This window comes from Pelodiscus sinensis, chromosome 1, assembly GCF_049634645.1.
Source record: "Pelodiscus sinensis isolate JC-2024 chromosome 1, ASM4963464v1, whole genome shotgun sequence".
In the NCBI taxonomy this organism is placed as follows: Eukaryota; Metazoa; Chordata; order Testudines; family Trionychidae; genus Pelodiscus; species Pelodiscus sinensis.
In genome coordinates this window covers 113,631,936-113,649,953 of record NC_134711.1, presented here as the reverse complement: position 1 = coordinate 113,649,953, position 18,018 = coordinate 113,631,936, and the positions used below count along the sequence as shown (strand labels likewise).

The following is an 18,018-nucleotide window of genomic DNA, read 5'->3' as shown; positions in this document are numbered from 1 at the left end:
TTGAGCTGGAGGACTTCTTACACCAACTCATGATAACCCTAATTTCACAAGGAGTATGGGAAGAGTATTCTTCCTTTGACTTCCTGCTGTGTAGACAGCGCCACAAGCCTAATTAAGCTATTTCAACGTCAGCTACACGATTGACGCAGCTGAAGTTGTGTAACTTAATTTGACTCTAGCCCTGCTGTATAGACATGCCCTCAGGCATTTAAGGTATAGTACTTTGTGTATCCAAAGTTCTGACCCTTCAGGTCTTACTGAGTTTGGGAACCTTCTTCATTTTGGAAGTCTGACCAGATGTACAGAGTAACAAAACAGTATCTTTGAACACAAGTATTGTTTATTTTACAGAAACAATGAGGGATTAAAGAAAAAAGGAATTAAAAACAGTTTAGCTGAAGCTCTGTTGTCTCTAAATGCTTAATGTTGCCTAATGGATGGTAACATAAGCAGGCAGACGGAGACCTTTCTCTCTGTCTGTCTGGTTCTCTTAAACTATTCCTTCCCTGTCTGGAGACAGAATCTGTTTTAATACTGCTAGTGGGTTTTTTTGTTCTGTTCATGGCCATTTCCTTTCCAGGGCCAAACCAGTTTTGTATGTCTGCAGGAGAGAGAGGCAAAAATCCAAGCTAATTAGTGTTGGCAGTTTCCCTTTGCAGCTTCTCCAGTGTTTCTTGAGAAGTGGATCTCCTGAGCCATAATTTACTTCTTGCCTGTTTTCCCCACACAGATTCCTGTTGAGTTTAACCAAGAGTCATACAATAAATATACCAATACCCAGGCTATTATGCAGTATCTACAAATTATCACAGAGCAGCTCCAAATCCATCAGAAGCATTATGCAGTCTAGATGCTTACTTTGGAGCATCAACTGAGGAGAAATGTACAAACATTGGTCTTCAGTCTTCTCTCACTCATACAAGTGTAAATCACGAGTAACTCCTCTGCAGTTATTATGACATAGATGTGTTGTAAATGAGAGGGTAATTAGAACTATAATCTTTACTGGCTTGTTTTCACTTTGTTTTTTTGATCATGAGGGACAAATTTTATTCAGTGAAATAACAGGAAGAAAGCTATTTCTAAAATCTCATTTGGTTGGCAGACATACCCGTCAGAGCAGCCCCTGCCCGCCCAGGGCCCAGGCCCACTGCAGTTAGGGGCTATGTCCGCAGTGGGACCATACGAGGCTGGAGCAGTCCACTTCCCACGGCAGGTAGGCAGCTGCTCCAGTGCCACTGGTTAACCTTAACACAGTGGGTGGTAAGGATGAGGCTTACCAGTTAACCCTTCACATCCCTAATTCCTATAAGACTGCATCCTAGATTTGTAAAAAAGAGGTTCTAGTATTTTTTATACTACACTGAACTATTGGATGTTTATCTTAACAGATATCTCTAATCTTTTGAGACTTTTTCTTAGCATTTCTTTAACTATATTATTTATCTATCTCAGGGACTTATCAAGGTGATAGCTAAGTAATGATATTAGTGTCCTATTGACTTCTAGAACATTCAGGCTCTTGTAATAGGCTGAGGGTAATGATTTGAACCTATTGATATATGTGGATTTTATATTATTCTGAGGGCAGGGTAGCTGAAAGCTGAAAGGACCAGATTTCTCACCTGGTATAAATAGTGATAGAAATGTAGCCGTGTTAGTCTGGTGTAGCTAAAACAAAATACAGGACGATGTAGCACTTTAAAGACTAACAAGATGGTTTATTAGCTGATGAGCTTTCGTGGGCCAGACGCACTTCCTCAGATCATTTGAAAATAAGCTATTTTGCAATAAGCTATGCAACTGACGTAGCTCAATTTGTGTACCTTATTTAGAGTTGAGCCCTGCTGTATAGATGCACCCAAAATGTGTCACAAAACCACCATTTACCTCATCTTAGCTCAAAGAGTGGACTCAGTAAATTTGTTTTTCATTCTTTCAGCCATTTTGAATCAAATGATACATTTCCATTTTCTTAATATTGAATATTTTCCTACTAAATAGGCACATTAATATGCATTTCTTAATGATTCCTGAAAGATTAAATTCATCTACTAATTCAAAAATATTTACTTTCAGAATATCTTTGTATTCAGAAATGCATTTTAACCAGGGGAAACACATTGAAATATGGATGCAATAATACAATCCTTACATAGCACCACTGAAGCGTATTATATTAGCTTGTATGCCTCTGTTTTGACATCAGTAATAATTGTTGTATTTATTTAAATATTTTGTTCATTGCATTATTTTGTGACTTAGTTTTTTCTAGCTAAATTAAATAATTAATAATTATAAACAATGTGGGCCTAGATTTACTTGAACAGTTCATAAGCCTTTTTCCAGACCTGGTGTGAATTTCATGTTGTAAATGAATCCTAAGCATGTTTAATATAATTTCCTGTTTCAACTGAAAACATTTCACTTAGCTCCTACAGATAAACAAGAACCCAGTTAGAATTAGCTTTAGCTTTCTTAACTCAGACTCCTATACACATATTTCAATTTCTTTTTCTGTAGGAATCTCAAATTCTCTCTCCCATTTCTTTATCAGAAAACTAAATTCTGACACTTACACCAATTCCTTACACAGATCCCTGGGATAAATAAAAGTGAGTAACTGCTCCAAAGATTTAATGAGTCATAAAGCATGTGGATATCCTAAATAAATTGCACATGATTTTTTATTAATTGAGCTCTTGCTTAAGATTATGGATTCTTCTTTGTCTAGGTGCTGTTATACAACTCTGACCTTCTCCTATTAAGCATGCAGTCCTGGAGGAGAATAATCCCAGTCCATTTTTTCCCAGTTTAATTTAAACATCTGTAGCATAGATATTTTCACAGAATTACTAAAACTTGAAATTAGACAAGGACCTAAACTGCAAAATTCAGCAGATTTTCAAAAGCCAAAAAGTTCAAAGGTTTTAAAATAGAAACTGAGATCTAGATTTGAGGTTACATATGTAGCAGAGCTGGACCAGGAGTTCAAGGCAGAATCCAATTGTGCCTGCACTCCAGCCTTTCAAACGTGGCCTTCTGATTTTGCAGACACAGCACTGAAGTTGCTCTGGTGACACCAGGAAGGAAGAGCCTTCAGGCACATTGGAATGCAGAGAGGAGTAGAGATTCTAATTAGGTCCCACTGAAACTTTGTAGCTAGACCAAGGACTTTGTGAATTTTGAGGGTGTGCCACCAATAAAATCTTGAGCCAGCTCAGCAAAATGTATGGTACAATATAGTCCACTTCCTTCTGACGAGTTCTGCAGTCCAAAAACCTTGAATCTGAATAGCTCACCTCTGGTCTATGGGAAAGTTCAGTTATATATACAAATTCTCCAATTAGTTCTCATCTCTTTGGAAGTCCTCATTGACCCATTTGGAAACCCCAAAACCTCATATTCAACATACAAGTTCAGCTCCAAATTTAAATAAAGATTCAAACATTGTGCCCATTGTACATCTCTAATCCAAAATAATTAGAATAACGTGCAATTTAGCAGTTTTAGTTCCCATGTTGGCCTTTTATATGGCTTCAATTAGGGATGTAAAATCCAGTTTAAGCAGTTAACTGGTTAAATGTAGTATTAAAGACTACATTTAACCAGTTAACCAGATTAAGAGGGGAGGGGGAGAGATAGGTGGAGGCATTCTGCTGATCCTACATGGGTAAATTGTCATTGGAAACAGTAAATTCTGAGAAGTATTGTTACCCTGTTGAAATGTGTATCACCATTGTTTACGAAGTTATGAAATTTTACTGTATGTTTGTTTCTAAGCAAGTTGTGTTTCTTTGCAGCACCTACAAGATAGATTTACAACAGGAACAACCAGCCACATGGTGAGGGATCATTAAGGAGAATCAACTCTTCCAGTAGAGCCCTTTCAAGGATGCTTAGAGAGCATATGTTTAACAAAGGCCCAGTGGCTTAGCCTAGCATGTAGAACACATGACACATAGCTCCATGTCTGAGCAAGTATTTGTCCTTGCACACAAACTGGGAGTATAAATCTGAGAGGGTGACATCACCTCCTTGCCTCTTTGCTACTGAACATCTCTTCCCCGTGATTTCTAACAAAAGGGAAACTGAACAATGGACTGAGTACCCCAATATTTGGGACACACCAGAGAGACTTATTGGAAGCTAGCTGGTTGAATATCTCTGCTATTATCCTGATCTATAGATAACGATCCACCAGTGGAAATGGGAATTCTGAGTATTTGACTGGTCTGTCAAATACTATTTGTGGATTTGCCAGTGGCCAGAAAAATAATGTAATCTGCTGGAGGCTGACATGTGGCTCTAAAGATTTGCATTATCATCACAAGACACTGGGATATCTACAGGCAGTCCCAGGGTTACGTACAAGATAGGGACTGTAGGTTTGTTCTTAAGTTGAATCTGTATGTAAGTCGGAACTGGCGTCAGCCGCTGCTGAAACTGATTAGTTTCAACCGCGGCTGAATCTGGACGCCAGTTCTGACTTACAAACAGATTCAACTTAAGAAACCCAGGCGTCCCCAAGTCAGCTGCTGCTGAAACTGATCAGCGGCTGATTCCAGGAAGCCTGGGGCAGAGCAACTTGGCGCTACTGGAGCAACCCAGCAGCACCCCACCTGCTCTGCCCCAGGCGTCCTGATTCAGCCGCTGCTGAAACTGACCAGCAGCGGCTGAATCAGGACGCCTGGGGCAGAGCAGCTGGGGTGCTGCCGGGTTGGACCGGAGCAGCGCTGCAGGACCAACCTGGCAGCCCCCCGCTGCTCTACCCCAGGGGTAGGCAAGAAAAGCCTGGCCTGCTGGGGGGGGGGGCACTAGCTGCACCCCCCCCAGCAGACCAGGGAGACGGGGCTGGTGGGACCGCCCAAATCCTCCACGGCTTTGCTCCGTCTCCCTGGTCTGCTGACCTGGGAGACGTGGAGCAAAGCCCCACCGTCTCCCTGCTGACCTGGGAGACGCGGACCGCGGCGCATCTGGGCGTCCCGACGCTCCCATCCTCCGGGGTGAGAAAAACCCCGTTCGTAATTGCGGATCCGACATAAGTCGGATCTGCGTAACTCGGGGACTGCCTGTATTGTTAAAAGTTCATGCGTCCAGCTAACGATACTGCAGGGTTCCCACTTTCACAATTTAAACAATAACAGATCAAAACTGTTGAAGATACAGCAGCTGTCTGCCCACCAACATGCAAAACTCACCATGCGTGGCTACGTCTACACTGGCCCCTCTTCCGGAAGGGGCATGTAAATTTCACGAGTCGTCGTAGGGAATCCGCGGGGGATTTAAATATCCCCCGCGGCATTTAAATAAAAATGTCCGCCGCTTTTTTCCGGCTTTTAAAAAAGCCGGAAAAGAGCGTCTAGACTGGCCCCGATCCTCCGGAAAAAGTGCCCTTTTCCGGAGGCTCTTATTCCTACTTCGAAGTAGGAGATTATAAGTGGCTATTGAAAAAGGGGGTTTCGGAGTTCCCTTGTGGTTGTGACTGGGTAGGTTTCTTGCATTTCATAGATGATAATCCAGTCTCCAGGCTCTGAAATCAACTTAACGTATATGATTCATTTAAACCTTTTCAGAATGCTGTTCTCCTTTGTTTTATATTGATAAACCTTTAGTTTTAGTTTACTAAAAGATTGACTACCAAGGTGGTTTTGAGATAAGATCTAATGCACGGCTACTCAACATGTGGCCCATGGGCCACATGAGGCCTGCAGCCCGTTTGTTAGCGGCCCGCAGTGCAGTTTAGGTTTACAGCGCAGTTTGGGTTGATATGTGTTTTAGTAGTTAAATTCCTGGACTGTTGTGACATATAAACAAAAAAGTAGTCAAAAGAAGGGTCTTCTGTTGATACATGTTTTAGTAGATAAATTCCTGGACTGTCATGGCTCATTAAAAGTGCTGTCATATGGGTGGAAATTGAGTAAATATTGCATTTTATTAATATCAGTAGAACTGACTGAAATGGTGCCTGCGTGTTGTGTAGTCTTGCCTTAATCTTTGTATTCGTGCCCATCAGCGTGAAAGAAGCTATTTGCATATATATTTGCATGTATATGCAACCACACTTAAGTTGTGGCCCCCTGGACTTCCAAAGTTGAGTAGCCCTGATTAATGTATGCTCTGACCTGGGGGGAGTGACTGGCTCTCTGAAGCTGGAAGAACCTAATGTATGTGATTTCTGGTTTTAATAATCATTTCTCACAGAAGTCTGGATTGTCTGGGTGATGCATGAAAGGCTAGAGGGGACTCTGCGGCTTCACAGTAACTAGTATAGTATATTGGAAGCACATATTTGTTACTGGCTTGGTGAAATCTTATGATAGAGTACACCAGCAGTCTGAGGTGCATGACCTGGATGTGTTCTGGCTGTCTGACATACGAGGCAGCGTGACAGTGACTTCTTGCCTCTGAGCACCACTAAGTAAGCCATTGTCTGTCAGTGGCTGATGAGCCACAAAGAGGCCTGATCTCACAAGAGGGAAAACACTTCCCCTCTGCTGTTAGATAGCCTCTAGCAATCAGAGGAGAATGTGTAACATCCCCTGTGATTTAGCATGCTGTTGTGCACCAAAATTAAAATATTTTAACATTAGTCAGAAATCTGAATCAGAAAGTTTCAGAACAGTTAATCTTTACTTGGTTCTGGTTTCTAACTGTCAAAATATAAAAGGGATTTACAGTAAAAATATAACTATGTTCCAGCCACTACATTAAAAAAACCCTGCAAGAACCATTAAATGAAGTTTCTAATAAAAATTCTTCCTAACTGGTTAATTGCGGTTGCTAAATGATTTCTTTTTATAGTAAAAGCTTTATAATTAACAAGCCAGAGATTGATTTCTAGTCATTATCAATTTCTCTGTGATTATTATTGCTTCCATAATAATCTGCACTGTATTAACATAGATTAAGAAGCTCTTTAAAACAGAGCAGCTTCATTAGCTCCCGCTATCACAGGAGGACCTACAGAACTCAGCACTTCAGTTAACTACCATGCAAGCACTAAATAAATGCAGCCTACTCATTGGAGACTGGGATTTTCAAAGGTGTTGAAGGGAGTTAGGTGTGCAACTCCTAGTTCTTCAACTTCCTTTAGGCTCCTTTGAAAACCACAGCTGGAAAACCCACTAAAATTATCAACCTGGATGGGCTCATTTACGCACTTCATGAATGTGAATATAAATGTTAATATAATAAAACACCTTTCATCCTATGATCCTGATATGGTTGACAAACTTTGCAAAACCAATTGCCATCTGTAAATAAGGATTACTTTTCTCATTGTGTAAATGTAAACATCTCTGCTGTGAACGGCGCTCAGATTGAATTCAATACCAGTTCAGAGAGCAGTTCAATCACCTACTCAATTACCAACAGCAGTTCCCACACTGTCCTATATATTCCATTGAGGTACTAAGCACGACACATAGATAAACACTCATTTCCACATGGAAAAGTCACACTTTAAAACATTTCTAATCACCTGTATTGTTAAGCTATGATTTAATTTAATTTAATTTAATTTAATTTAATTTTATTTTATTTTATTTTATTTTATTTTATTGCAGCTGATGATTGGAGGTGGCTATTGCCCATTTTATATCGCAATGTTGAAGTACAACTAATATATCTGCTGAGGGATTGCAGAGAGTATTTGAGAAAGAAGGACTTGCTTTGAGGCAGGAAGAAACTTTGATTCAAGATTTGTTTCCAGATCTGGTTCACTGTGTAATTCATGGTGCCTAAATAGATTATCATTTCTGTAACTGCTGGTGAATATCTTTGTAGTCAGTTTCTCAAAGATCTCTAACGGTCTCAGAGAACTCCTAGTTGTGACATAATTATTTAGGGTCAATGGTGAAGAACTCTGAAATAGGCCTACAAACCCCTTATCAGGAATTTTTAAATACAAGAATAATATGTGGAGAATTTTACATATAGAACATTACCATCTGTAAAAGTATCATATGCAATTATTCTACAAATTGGCACAAGCCCACCACATACGGAACTGACCTTCCACTGAGTGTGTCCAGAGCTAATGTTTTGGTGTGACTAAGAACAGGGACTAGTTGTACAGCTCAAACACTGAGCATATAAGCAAGCCTGTTTCTCTCTATATATACCGTTCACACTGAAAACGACATGAGTACAGGCAGTCCCCGGGTTACATGGATCCAACTTACATCGGATCCCTACTTACAAACGGGGTGAGGCAGCCCCACACTAGCTGCTTCCCCCCAGCAGACCAGGGAGATGCAAAGCTAGCGCGCCCCCCAGCAGACCAGGGAGACGCGGAGCGGCTTTTCTCAGCAGACACCTCAGCTTGAGAATAAAGGACTGAGGGAAGTGAGGTGTGGGACAATAAAACTGAGCTCTGGAGAAATGTTTGGCTAGAGTTTCCCCTACAATATGTACCAGTTCCGACTTACATACAAATTCAACTTAAGAACAAACCTACAGTCCCTATCTTGTACGTAACCCGGGGACTGCCTGTACTGCACATGCACATCAAGGAATTGAAGAACATATCTGAATTCAGAGATAAGTTCAATAAAGTTAAGATCAAGAGCCAGTCCTAAACTATTCCCCCTCCCCCCAAGCTTGAAATCTTGCTTTCTCGCTATTTTGCATTTTTTGGCATGGCTAAAGAAAGAAGTGCTGAAAAACTTTTCTCTCACCATGTGTCTACCCATCTACAAGCAAAAAACTCTGCTCAGTCCAGATTTGTTTGCCCGTTCAACTCCTATCTAAAGTACGCTCAATTCTTATAGATTTCAATGGAAATTGTGCTTATGTTGAAGCTAAAATACATCAGGAGCCAACTGACTGTTTTTGAGGTCATCCCTTCAATAGCGCAAATTTAACAAATCTTGTTAAAATGAAGTAATGGTTTCCAAAACAAATCTACATATTCAGATTGCTGTGGCTCAGAAAAATATACATCAAAATTTAACAGCTTCTCAATTTCCTTTTCCTGCTTTGTTAGAGAACAATATAAGAAAAGCAAATCCATAAGAAATAACATCTTCAAAAGCTTGTACTGTTAAAGCTAAACATTTATATTGGATGGTGGAGGATGAATCAGCTTGAAATAATTAGTATCTTTCAGATGACATCCCCAGCAGTGGGCCTTTTAGAATTTATGGCTGTTTCAACTATAGTCTCACACAACACCTTTTAATTTTATTTCCTGGCCTATTAATTATTTGTTAAAAAAATAACAATAAAGACTGAAAAATGTGCTCTCAGATCTCTCTAGTTCAATGCCACTCTTTGAACAAGCAGGATGTCTCATTCACTCTGGTGGAACTAATTATATAGATGATGTTGGGCAAGTTTAGAAGTATGCAATGGGAAATGTGTTAGAACTTTATATTCTGTTCACCACAGCTGTCTTCTAGTTGTTCTCCTGGGACCTCTTCTGGAGTGTGCTGATCCACTTGAGTGTTCCCTTCCCTTGCCCTTTGGTAGCTACTATTTCCTTCTTATGCTAGCTAACTTAAAAACATGATATTAAAGGGCAAAAAAAAAACAAAAACAAAAACAAATCTTTGTTAACGCAAGTTAAAGTTGCCCAGTGACAGCTTGTGCCTGTCTCGAATGTCAAATTCAGCAAAATTCAAATATTTGAAAACCAGGAGAAACAGAGTTAAAGTAAACGCCTACATAACCTTAACTCTGCCTTCTTTGAGCAATGCCCATGACACACGTTGTCCCACTCAGCCTTTTCACTGTAATGGACAAGCACTACCTGAACTTGCTCGACATTCAAATACTGAACCGACTCATCTAATGGAATACGACACTTGTGAACATTACCAGTGGGGAAAAAAATTGTCCACAGTTTTATTACATGGTTGTTAAGTAACTTTAAATATGGAAGAGAAGATTGGTGTTTGTCTTTCCTTCTCCATCCACAGCCCCACCATTCCCCAAAACATGCAGCTCCTTGCTAACATTGCCAACTCCCCCCTCCTGTTTCCATCCCAGTAACCCATTAGATGGTGCTGTATAAGCCATTAACACTGGATAAATTACTCCTTGCTGCCTCCTGTCCTATGCTGCAGCACAGACATCAGAAGCAGTAGCTTACCAGAGGACTGAGTGCTACCTTGATTATACAGTCTAATCTGCACACTGAGCTGCACTCCTCATTCACCATTCCAGCTCAGATTCCTCCCCCAGCTTCAGTCAGGCTTCCCCAGCAATGTCCCAGGGTCACCAAGTCCAAACAGGGCCACTTCCCCACACAAACATGGTGTGTATCTAACTCCTTCCAGATTTTTGATGTTTATGTTTCTGATCATTTCATTCCTCACAACTCAGATGCCAGCTCACAGGGAAAGGCAGAGAGAGGGGCTTACATACATGAAGAAAAGCAAGGCCCCTCAGATCCCTAAACACACATCAGGCAGGGAAAGGGGCTCAGATCCCTGCAGAAGGGAAGGGCTCCCGTAGATTCCAGCACACACAGAGAAGGAGAGAATTCAGTACTGAAAGCCACCACACAACAGTCTTTGCTATCCCTGATGGTTTTTTAACCCTTCACATATTCTCCCCTCATAGGTCCCATAATCCCCTCCTCTCATCCCCCTGCCTCTCTTTTCTATCACCCATTTTCCTTTATCTCCCTCCTCATAACAACTTCATTCTCTGCTGCAAAGCCCCTCTTCCCCTATGAACACCTATTCTTGTACGTTTAATCACCCTTCCTTTCCTGTTAGAATTAACATATGAAATTTATTTTCTTTAAAAAAATAGTTTCAGTGCTTTCCGAGTGCTCTCCCATACTCAGATTACATTTCTCCAAAATAAAACATAGGAAAACATTCTAATGTTTACAGCTCATTCTCAGATTTCTGCTCAAGGTGGATTTCAAACTTCAAAGTTACTGGAATTTGTGAACATAATGAAATGTTGGTTTGTTTTGTTCTGAGGCTGTATCTCTGGTACCCCTTGGTCAAATGATCCCAAACTGGTTCACCAAATGTACTTCCACTTCCGCATCTAATTTAAAGCAATTTGATTAACTGTAGAGCACTTACAACATTCAAACCCAACAGTTAACAGAACAGCTGGTCTTGACCTTAACCATAGCAGAGCTATGCCAAAATAATAGGATAAGAATGAAGAGAAGAAAATTTGAGATGAAAAAGAAAAAAATCAACAACAACAGGAGAAACTTCATGGTTGATTAGGCTGGAATGGTGTTCCGGGGGAAGTAAGGAAGGGTTCACATTAAAAACTGGCCTAGAGAAATTGCTAGAAAATATACCACTACAGAATATATAAATTCTGTAAAAATGCATTTGAATAGCACTTTACATTCTCAAAGCACTGTGTTGACTAATTAAGTCTCACAACACACCTATAAGGAAAATGAATATGTATTATCAGCCCCTTTATACAGAGGGGAAAACTCAACCAGGAAGATGTGGTGACCTGCCCATGGCCCAAAGATTAAACTACAGTCCACTTCTAAAGAAGTCTTTCCTAATTAGGCCTCAGAAACACCAAGGGGAAACCCTACGGTACTGCTGCTATCTGTCCTGCACCCGTTGTGTAAGCATAAGATATAACTCTTCTCTAAATTTTGTTCCTAAGCCATCATGCTTCTCTTCCTGTCTGATTTATGTTACACAGTGTTTTCAATAACCTCTACAGCTAAGTGTCTATTGAGCAAATACTCTGTAAATGTTGAAGAGAATTGGTATGTCCTAATACTGCATACAGAGAATAATAAATGTGTAAACCAATCTATTTTTTGAGATATGAAGAGTACATCAATGCAATTCATATTCTTGTATATAACAAATAACCTGTAGCAACAATAGCCATGGCCCTGAACCACAGCACAAATGAAAGTTCTGTATCATTGACATCTTGTTTTATAGGCATGTAATCCTTTCAAAATTCATTACACAAATATTTTAGCTGTATGCTACAGCATGCAGTGGGAAAGTATGTTTATAATCATCTCAAGCTAAATTCATCTCTGCTGTAACTCCATTAACTTTCCAGTTTTCAGTTGAGGGATGGATTCAGGCAACCCAGGGCCCTAGCCATGCCATGTCGTGGTGATTCTGTGGTTCCACCCCTGCTCATGACCTTCCTCCCCAGTTGAAGAGGAGGTGGCAGGATGGGACCTCTTCTATGAGGCATTACTAGGAGCATGGGGACCTCCTCAGAAGCTCCCCTCAGAGCACTGTGTTTTAAAGTTTTTCCGAATGTCCAACCTAAACCCCCCTTGCTGCAATTTAAGCCCATTGTTTCTTGTCCAATCATCAGAGGTTAAGAAAGGGGGATTTCCTTTGATGTAGTTAGCCTGCCTCTCCAAGAGGTGGTGGCTAGGTCAACAGAAGAATTATTCTGTCAAGATAGCTGCCTATAATGGGGGCTAGGTCAACCTAACTACATCGCATGGGGTGAAACATTTTTCACAGTCCAGAATGGTAAAGATAGATCAGTCTAATTTTTAGGTGTGGACAAGGCCTTAGATCTGTCATCCTGAAAAGTGAATAAAATTAAATTAATAAAAAGCAGGCTAATGTCAATACAGGAGGGACTATGCATCGTCAATGAGACGGCAACTTCCGCAGAAGACATGCACTAAAATGCATTATGGAGCACATATTGGTAGTCAAGGCACATTTAAATTATTTCTAGCATTAGTAGTATTTCTAGAAAGAAACCATGAAGTCATAAAAGCACTGATGGCATTTGGAGGGGGAGCTTGGACAAGTATACAATTTATGCAATTTAGGTTAGGTTAGGTCAGGTCAGTAAACTAATTTTGTATAATCTCACAAATATTGTACCAGAACCCAAATGGAAGTCATGATCCTACAGAGACTTATATCCCCTCCTGATTGCCATAGAAGCTCTGTCAGGACCATTGACTGCTAGTGCCAATCTATAGGCTGCTCCAATGCATACTGGAGATTGTGTGTGTCTAGGTTCAGGGAAAGGGGCATAAAAATGCCTTATAGCCCTATCTAAGTGGTCCCAGTGATTTCAATCTTTGTAACGTATATAAAGTTAAGCATGCGTACAAGTCTTTGTAGGACTGGGGACCAATGATGTAAATTCCCAAGATCTAAAAAATAGTACTTGGGAAATATCTGGGAATAACATACCAGAGAGCCCTATTTCAGTACCATGTAATCTGGCTGTAATGATTATGAGAGAGGGACAGTTAAAAAGCACCTAAAAGAACAGAATATAAAGACACACCAGCAATGCCTCTGTTAAAGAAATCCATGTCTCTCAAATCTACTCGACTCATATGCATTGGTCAGAAGAACAGTGGTTAAAGAAGATGTTGACATAATTTATTTGTACTTCAGGAAACTTTTGACCAAGTCCCTTAGAAGAGCGCAATAAGGAAACTAAGTAGTGTGGGTATGAGGTAAAAATACAATCACTAGACACTGGCTAAAAGACAAAAATATAATGTAATACGTTTTTCAACATGGCACCCTTATGGCTGTCAGAGGCTGTGGGGAAAGCCCCTGGCTACGTCTAGACTGGCATGATTTTCCGCAAATGCTTTTAACGAAAAAGTTTTTGCCATCGGGGCTTTTTCCATTTTCGCGGGGCTTTTTTGCGGAAAACAAATCTGAGCTGTCTACACTGGCCCTTTTGCGCAAAAGCTTTGCGCAAAAGGACTTTTGCCCGAATGGGAGCAGCATAGTATTTCCGCAAGAAGCACTGATTTCAGACAGTAGGAAGTCAGTGTTCTTGCGGAAATTCAAGCGGCCAATTCCGCAGCTGCTTTTGCGGAAAAACTTGCCAGTCTAGACACAGCCCCTGTGTCTTGGCTGTCATAAAAGCCTCTTGGGATCATGCGTTGCCAATACAAGTTTAAGTAGCCTTCAACCTTCACTAATTCATGCAGTAGGTAAAGTGAGCCTAGGCTCATGACAGGGGCATACAAATACCTAAAGTCATCTTTGAAACCCTTTTTCATCAGCTGTGCCTCTGACCCAACAAAAGAATTATGTCTAATAATATATACCTATCTACCTAGAACTAGAGAGATTAAAAGTCAGAGAGCACTTAAATAGGAAAGTGAGGATACATATTCATTCTAAAGTCTCAATATATTTTGCATAAGACAGGCAGGCTCTAAGATTTTTTGCTCTTGTCCTGTGATATTACTAGTGTGAAGGAGATCTTATTAGCACAACAGAACTAGTGCCATTATTACACTAATTAGTCCCATTTCTGCTGTTAGAACAGAAAATACTGGCTTTTTTCCCAGTTTGCTTCTTTCAAAGACATGCCAGATGAGTTCAGTCTCAGTTTTCAGACTGAAAATTAAAAAGCAGTATTTTGATCAAGCCACATTTAAAATGACTATGATCACTTAAAACCTTGTTAATTCTGGGCCACAGAAATCAACTGCCGATAGTATTCTGCTTTCTCATTCTGGTGGGCAGCCCTATAGTCATGAAACTAGAAATTAAAAAAGGGAAGACATCATCTAAGCAGCAAATCGTTTGATATCCGCAATGAAATTTTCCTGAATAAAACACAGAAACTGACAGCTTCTGCTCTGCTTTTCTTTTCTTCTTGCCATCAGCTGTAAAAACCACCTGTTGTGCTTAGATATCGTGCAACACATATGTTATGCAGGATCACACACTGTTCTGAAAATTCTGCTCATACTTTGGCACAACAGAATGAGTTATGGGTAGAGAGGCAGTTTTATATGGGCTAGATTTTTTCATTTTATAGCTTTCGGATAGACTCTTAAAGGAACACTGTGTTAAAGCAGTTTTCAGCGAACCTAAAGCTGGGATCTGTAGAAACCTTTGGGCTATGTCTATACTGCAGGCTTCTTGCTCAAGAACGGTTGTTCTTGTGCAAAAACTTGTGAAGCCTCTACACTGCATGTGAGTTCTTGCGCAAGTAAATTTACAGTAAAGCATTGGAAAAGAGGGCTTCTTGCGCAAGAGTTATTCCTCTCCCCATGAAGAATAAGCCCTCTTGCGCAAGAGCTCTTGTGCAAGAAGGCAGTATGGATGGGCAACAGGGGTTTCTTGAGCAAGAAAACCCTATGGCTAAAATGGCCGTTAGAGCTTTCTTGCTCAAGAGAGTGTCCACGCTGCCATGGATGCTCTTGCGCAAAAGAACACGGCAGTGTGGACATGGTCTTGAGCAAGAATTTCTGTGCAGAAGCTCTTGCGCAAAACAGTTCTTGCACAAGAAGCCTGCAGTGTAGACGTAGCCTTGCAGTAAATATTTCAGGTAATTTGTGTATATATACTCTTTAAATATTAAAAGTTGTTAGATGATGTATGTCTAATGTAACAGGGCATGCATTCATACAGTATACATTAGTACTGGTTATATTTGGTTCATTCAAAGGGTTGTTTCATCAAACAGGATGTTTGAGAGAAATGTCTATTTTTGAAGAAATTGTGGGAATTTTTGCCAAAAAACTGAAAACATTTTGATTTTCAAGTACAGGCAGTCCCCGGGTTACGTACAAGATAGGGACTGTAGGTTTGTTCTTAAGTTGAATTTGTATGTAAGTTGGAACTGGTACATATTATAGGGGAAACTCTAGCCAAACATTTCTCCAGAGCTCAGTTCTATTCTCCCACACCTCACTTCCCTCAGTCCTTTATTCTCAAGCTGAGGTGTTTGCTGAGAAAAGCCACTCCGCGTCTCCCTGGTCTGCTGGGTGGGGGGGGCGCTAGCTTCGCGTCTCCCTGGTCTGCTGGGGGGAAGCAACTAGTGCAGGGTTGCCTCACCCCGTTTGTAAGTAGGGATCTGATATAAGTCGGATCCATGTAACCCGGGGACTGCCTGTAGTTGAAAAAATGTCAATTTTCAGACAAGATTTCCTCTTTTTTTTTTACAAGAAAAAACATCTAAACATCTATTAAAAAACCTTCTGATTAAATTACTTTGATTTTGTCAAATAAACTTCTGATTAAATAAATGTCGTTTGGTTATGTAAAAACCCCCACATTATACAGGAATAAAAAGCATCCCCCAATCAGCACTACTTTACAAACAGAATTTCCACTGATTCGTGGGAGGCATTTCATGGGGTGTAGAAGCTGCTACACAAATGAGTTTTGTCTAGATAAACACATGCTATAAAGAAACTCTGCAGGGATGGGGAAGCCCTCATTAAAAAATATTGTTAAGTCAGATATAGAAAGTAAATAGCTCCTCTTATTTATGGTGAAATGCATTCAATGAACCACTCAAGTCCCATGAAAGCTGTATTTTGAAGGTTCAAGTTGGACATAACTCATATGTAGCTCAAAAGCATTTTGCTGGATCCCGGCACATATTTGAATACCACACCAAGCCAAAAAAATGGTAACTTTTAGGAAAGTAATTAAGTAGAGTGTTCTTGGGAAGAAGTGAACCTTTCAACCTGCTAAGAATCAGCAATAATTTACTTTCTGTATATTATTGCTAATTATGAATGTCCCAGGATAAATTTGCTGCCTTGATGCTGAAAGATTTTCACTATTGCCCCTTTTTGAGCTGTAGCAGATGTCCAGGACCTTGTGGGGTGGATGTTAAATCAGCGACAAAGAGTCAGGCTATGTCTAGACTTCAGGCTTCTTTCAGAAGAACCATTTTTTCAGAAGAGAGCTTCCGTAAAAACTTCTTCTGAAAGAGACCGTCCACATAGCAAAAGCACATTGAAAAAGCAGTCTTTTTCAAAAGATAGCGTCCACACTGAATGGATGCAATCTTGCATTTAAGCTGTGATTACTATGGATAGAGAGGCCACCAAGACACTTGTACTTTCTTCTTTTTCCTCTTCTTTCGAAAGAACTCCCTCTTCCCAATCCACATACGCCTTTTTCTGAAAGAGCTCCTGCCATAGTTCCACTATTATTTCATATATATACTCATGTTACCACCATTGAAGAAGGCATGAATAATCTTCACTTAAGAGGACAATGTTCTTGACTTCAGTGAGACTACTAACACAAGTGAGGGTTTTCAGAATTGGAATCCAAGTTGGAAGCCAGAATTATATTGCCAGATCTACTGTACAGTTCATTCACGATTGCATAAATGCAAATGATCCATAATTATCTCACTTCGCAAACTGCCTTAAAAGCAAAAAGGAGAATGTGTCAGACTGTTCTTCTTATTTTATATCCCTTAGGCAATGAAAGAATTTACAATATGCTCTAAAAAACAGACATTTGAATTCTCGACTCATTTAAACTATTGTAAATTCACCAGTATTTTAAATACATTCACACACAGCAGTTCCAAGCTATTACCAGTGTTCTTTCCATAATATTGAAAGCTAAAAGAGAATTACAGCTGGAATAAAAATTATAACCAAATAAACTACTAAAATATTGATATCACTTCTACCTGCACATAAAACCAACTATGATACTACTAGGAGAAAAGAAAACTGCAAGAAATAATCAATACAAAACAGGACTACCAGAGATAGGATAATATTTCTTTGGGATCTGGACAAATCTAGGATTTTGAGAGGTTTAATTATGCTGCTGCTGTGTCTCTTTAGCACACCATACAAATGATCCATAATTATCTCACTTCACAGGAAAATTCTACACGCCACATTGCAGACATGCTTAATGGGAACAAGTTGGTGTAGTGTGCCATGGACCTCGTTGATAGTGGGGAAGAGAAGTGAAAGAATGGGGCAAAAGAGAATTTTATGCTCTTAATAACCAGTATCCAGTAGCAGATGAAGACACAGGGAGGAACAGAATTTAAAATCTATGAAACCTATTATGTTTCAGTAAGGGGTGAAATTTACCCTGTTGAAAATTTGGAACTACTTACAGTGCAGTAAGTTAGGAGAGAACTGCTACAGGAATGGATGACAGCACTAGAAATGGGGCTAGATAGGACAATAGCAACCACCATGATTAAAAATAGTGAAAAAAGAGCATCGATTTGAACCAACCTACTGCTTTTAATTTCCAGTTTCAAAATATTTTGACCAGTTCTCACTACTAGACAAATCTAATGTCTGAATATCCCACA

At 40.0% G+C, this 18,018-nt stretch overlaps 1 long non-coding RNA gene across 1 annotated transcript in view; it reads right to left on the bottom strand.

Annotated features, from left to right (window-relative positions):
- Positions 1-355: 355 nt before the first annotated feature.
- Positions 356-18,018, bottom strand: part of LOC142826627 (uncharacterized) — an 83,053-nt gene continuing 65,390 nt past the window's right edge. Inside the window, exon 4 of the long non-coding RNA XR_012900861.1 lies at positions 356-734. This is a non-coding gene — a long non-coding RNA (uncharacterized LOC142826627). The remainder of the gene's footprint in view (positions 735-18,018) is intronic.